The following is a 5,000-nucleotide window of genomic DNA, read 5'->3' as shown; positions in this document are numbered from 1 at the left end:
TAGATGGATAGGTAGGTAGATAGATAGATGGATAGGTAGATAGGTAGATAGATAGATGGATAGGTAGGTAGATAGGTAGATAGATAGATAGGTAGGTAGATAGGTAGATAGATATATAGGTAGGTAGGTAGGTAGGTAGATAGATAGATAGATAGATAGATAGACAGATAGACAGATAGACAGATAGATAGATAGATAGACAGATAGATAGACAGATAGAAAGACAGATAGATAGGAAGATGGATTTATATAGATAAATAGAGAGATAAAGAAAGAAAGAAAGAAAGATAGATAGAGGGATAGAGAGACGGAAAGACATAACGATAGATAAAGACATCAGATAGAGAGAGCAGATAGATAGAGAGTTAGAGAGAACAGATAGATAGATAGAGGGAGCAGATAGATAGATAGAGAGATAGAGAGAGCAGATAGAGAGATAGAGAGAGCAGATAGATAGATAGATAGAGAGATAGAGAGAGCATATAGATAGATAGAGAGATAGAGAGAGCAGATAGAGAGATAGAGAGAGCAGATAGAGAGATAGAGAGAGCAGAGAGCGAGGGAGAGCACGGAGGAACAGGTTAATGATGTAATCCAGTCACGGTGCGCTCCGAGGATCCCGTTTCAACTTGAGAACATCAATTTAAAAGAAAAATTCAAAGGTGAGGTGGGGGGATGAGGGGGGGGGGGAGGCGCAGGCTACTTTTCCACTTTTTATTTTTATTATTTTTTTAGGAGGGGTTGCGTCTGTGTCTTAGCTTACGTATCTTGGCTTATGTCTTTGTCTGTGTCTGTGTCTAGACTCTGAGGTCAAATTGTTGAGGTACTGTTGGCGTTTTGTGTGGCCGGTATATATGTGTGTGTGTATGTGTGTGTGTGTATGTATATATGCGTGTATGTGTGCATATATATGTATATCTATCTATCTATCTATCTATCTATCTATCTATCTATCTATCTATCTATCTATCTATCTATCTATCTATCTATCTATATATATATATATATATATATATATATATATATATATATATATATATGTGTGTGTGTGTGTGTGTGTGTGTTTGTGTGTGTATATGTTTATGTTTGTGTGTGTATATGTTTATGTGTGTGTGTGTATATGTTTATGTTTGTGTGTGTATATGTTTATGTTTGTGTGTGTATATGTTTATGTGTGTGTGTATATGTTTATGTGTGTGTATATGTTTATGTGTGTGTGTATATATATGTGTGTGTGTATGTATGTGTATGTGTATGTCTATGTCTATATGGACTGATATAGGTAGATGGTTACATATATATATGGACTGATATAGGTAGATGGTTACATATATATATATAGAGAGAGAGATAAACAAATATTTATACACATATATTGATTGGTAGATAGCAGGATATATATACCGGTTAAATAGCCATAGTTCGCCAGACATTCAGATGAATAAAAAGGGATTTGTGAAATAGACATAGAGACATATTTGTATATGTGTTAAATTGAATGTAGATAGATAGATAGATGGATCGGTCGATAGATAGAAAAGTCTTTGTGTTAGGGTTAGGTGTCAAGTATTCATAATTAACAAAGCCGTTGGTTTGATTCACTGCGCACGGGGTATATCGAGAACAGGAAATTCAACACAGGAAATAAGCTCTCATTATGTTATATCATGTTAGTCAGTTCTCTCCATCTCTCTCTCTATCTCTCGCTTTCTCTTGCTCTCTCTCTCTATCTCTCGCTTTCTCTTGCTCTCTCTCTCTCTATCTCTCGCTTTCTCTTGCGCTCTCTCTCTCTCTCTCTCTCTCTCTCTCTCTCTCTCTCTCTCTCTCTCTCTCTCTCTCTCTCTCTCTCTCTCTCTCTCTCTCTCTCTCTCTCTCTCTCTCTCTCTCTCTCTCTCTGTCTCTCTCTCTCTTTGTGATGATTAAAGGAAATTAATCCAAAGGTCAGGCTCTATAAATTGCATACCTTTATCATCATTTCTTTCCATCTTATCCTTGTCCCTTTCCCCCTCTCCCCCACCTCTCTCTCTCTCTCTCTCTCTCTCTCTCTCTCTCTCTCTCTCTCTCTCTCTCTCTCTCTCTCTCTCTCTCTCTCTCTCTCTCTCTCTCTCTCTCTCTCTCTCTCTCTCTCTCTCTCTCTCTCTCTCTCTCTCTCTCTCTCTCTCTCTCTCTCTCTCTCTCACACAAAGGAAAGAATGAAAACAGCTTATTTTCATATAGATCCGGGACATACACTGATGTGTTGCCGAATAGCATATAATTAGTCTTATTGTTTCTCATGACACTTGATTTTTTTCTAGATTAGAAACAAACTTTAATCTATTTATATATTTTTGGGGGGGCAAGATGTATATTTGTATTTTCTAAGGACGTGCAATTGTCAATAAAAAGAAAAAGTCGAGAATCAGTCTTACTATGCATTACTATAACTATTATTTATGAATCCTGTTTTGAGTTGCCAGTTATGATTTTTTTAACGCCGTGGCCGTCGCTGAGCTTGCAGTCGTGAGGTAACACGTATAGTATGATCTAGAATGTCATGGAGCTTAAATATTTTTATTCTTTATTATTAAAGGATCATTTTGATTACTCTATTATGATTAGGGAGAGTAGTGTTACTATTAATAACGTTAGGACACTTGTTATTGCTATTACTAGTTATTATTCGGTAATTGACATTTTTATTGGTACTTTCGTTGTGATTTGATTTGATTTTTTTTTTGGGGGGGCGGGGGGTTAGCTATTAATAAAATCACCATTAACAAAATTACTACTTTCATCACTCTCGATGCAAATCGGCGAGGTGTCCATGGCTTTTGTCATGACGTGTCACGCATGGCCACACCCACTCCCTCCCCCCCCCTCTCCGTCATCCCTTTCCGCTGCCCACTCCCCCTCTCCCCCCCATCCCCCTCCACGACTCCCACTCCACCCTTCTTCCGCTACAGCCCCTCCCCCTCTCGCTCCCCCCTTCCCCTTCCCCTCCTCACTCCCCCCTTCCCCTCCCCCTCCTCACTCCCCCCTTCCCCTTCCCCTCCCCCTCCTCACTCCCCCCTTCCCCTTTCCCTCCTCACTCCCCCCTTCCCCTTCCCCTCCTCACTCCCCCTTCCCCTTCCCCTCCTCACTCCCCCCTTCCCCTTCCCCTTCCCCTTCCCCTTCCCCTTCCCTCATATCACAACCTCTCCCTTCTCCCCTCTCCTGTCCTCTCCACTCCTCCCCTTCCCCCTTTCCACCTCTCTTCTCTCCTCTCCCTTCTCCCTTTTCACCCTTCCCCCTCCCCCCCTCCCCCCTCCCCCACCCCTCGCTCACCCCTTTAAGCTGCCTGAGGACTCATGATTAAAAATGATGACTCGAGAGATTAATAGGTAAATGAAGAGGGAGGGCGTGGACGCGAGAGTAAATGTGAAGAGGTGGGAGGATAGGTGGATAGAGGAAGATGGAGAGGAGATGGGTGGATGGGTGGATAAGTAGGGTGATGTTGGGGATAGTAAGAGAGAGAGAGAGAGAGAGAGAGAGAGAGAGAGAGAGAGAGAGAGAGAGAGAGAGAGAGAGAGAGAGAGAGAGAGAGAGAGAGAGAGAGAGAGAGGAAGAGAGATATGAGGAAAGAGCGTGAATGAGCGAGGGTTGTGAGAGAGAAAGAGAGGAACATGCAAACAAGAGAAACAGATCATCCATAAATAATCGTGACCTTTTATATACACACTAACCTTTTTTTTCTTTTGTTTTTCTTTTTCTTTTTCTTTTTTTGCGCAGTTGTCTCTCGATAGAAAAAAAAGACGAATAAAAAGACCAAGTGACACAAGGGGGAAATAGGTGACAACAACAACAACAACAACAACAATAACAACCACCCACGAAACAGGAGTCGGGCTTAAGTCAAGTGCCGCTCTAAGCCATGACCTACGAGTGCGTGCGCGCGCGAGGGCAAACAGGCGGGTGTTGCAAGCGCTTGTTGCAGTAATGGCAAGAATTGTACTCTCGGTGGCAGCGGCGGAGACAGCAAGGTCGGAGGTCGAGGCGCCATGTTGGAAAGCCGTGTGTCTGAGGACGCCTAGTGTTACGCTGTGAGATAATTTTACAACTACGAGTGATTTGAGAAAACATTGGTAAAAAAAAAAGGAAAGGAAGAACATATCTTCGGTGTGGTTCTTGTGATTATATATATGTATGCATATATATGTGCGAGTGTACGTCGCCTCCCGCGCTGCCTACCAGACTGTCTGCTGTTTTTTTGGCGGGAGAAAATGGCTGTTTTGAAGTGTAGGCTTGGGTGTTGCTGATTTCTTTCCCTTCATCACAAATCCTTCTTTCTCTCCGTTTTATTTTACCCTTTTACCCTTTTATTTCCGTTTTTCTCTCTCACTCACTGAAGCTATCTTGTTTTTTTTCCAAATACATTTTCTTCCTACATTTCTTTCCCGTCCGTAACCATTTCTACCAACTCGCTCCCTTTTTTTCTTCCTGTCTCCTGTTTCTTCTTCCCTATCCCTAGTCCCTATCTTCTGTCTCTTCCCTTTCGTTCTTGTACCTCTTCCCTTTTCATTTTCTTTGTCTTCCTTCTGCCTCTCGTTTTCTTAATTTTCCCTTTCGCTGTTGCGTTTCTCGCTCTCCTCTATCTCCTCCTCCTCTTCCTCTATCTCCTTCTCCTCTTCCTCTCGGTAATTTTCTTACTCTTCCTTCTTCTTCCAGCTTTTCTGTCTGTCTGTCCTTTTCTCTCTCTCTCTCTCTCTCTCTCTCTCTCTCTCTCTCTCTCTCTCTCTCTCTCTCTCTCTCTCTCTCTCTCTCTCTCTCTCTCTCTCTCTCTCTCTCTCGACCTTCCTTGCTTTTCCTATCTTTACCCCCCTGCCTTCCCCTCTCTCTTACCTCCTTTCTTCCTATCCCCCTCCCTCCTTGCCTTTCTTCTCTCCGTCTCCCCTTCCCCCATATCTTTTTCACTCCTCTCTTGCCCATCCTTCCTTAGCCTCCTTTCTCACTCCTTCCTTCCCTCTTATCCTCTCCTCTCT

Source organism: Penaeus japonicus, unplaced genomic scaffold (assembly GCF_977035675.1).
Source record: "Penaeus japonicus unplaced genomic scaffold, GWHDUDI00000001_assembly GWHDUDI00000040, whole genome shotgun sequence".
Lineage (NCBI taxonomy): Eukaryota > Metazoa > Arthropoda > Malacostraca > Decapoda > Penaeidae > Penaeus > Penaeus japonicus.
This window is presented reverse-complemented; position numbering follows the sequence as displayed.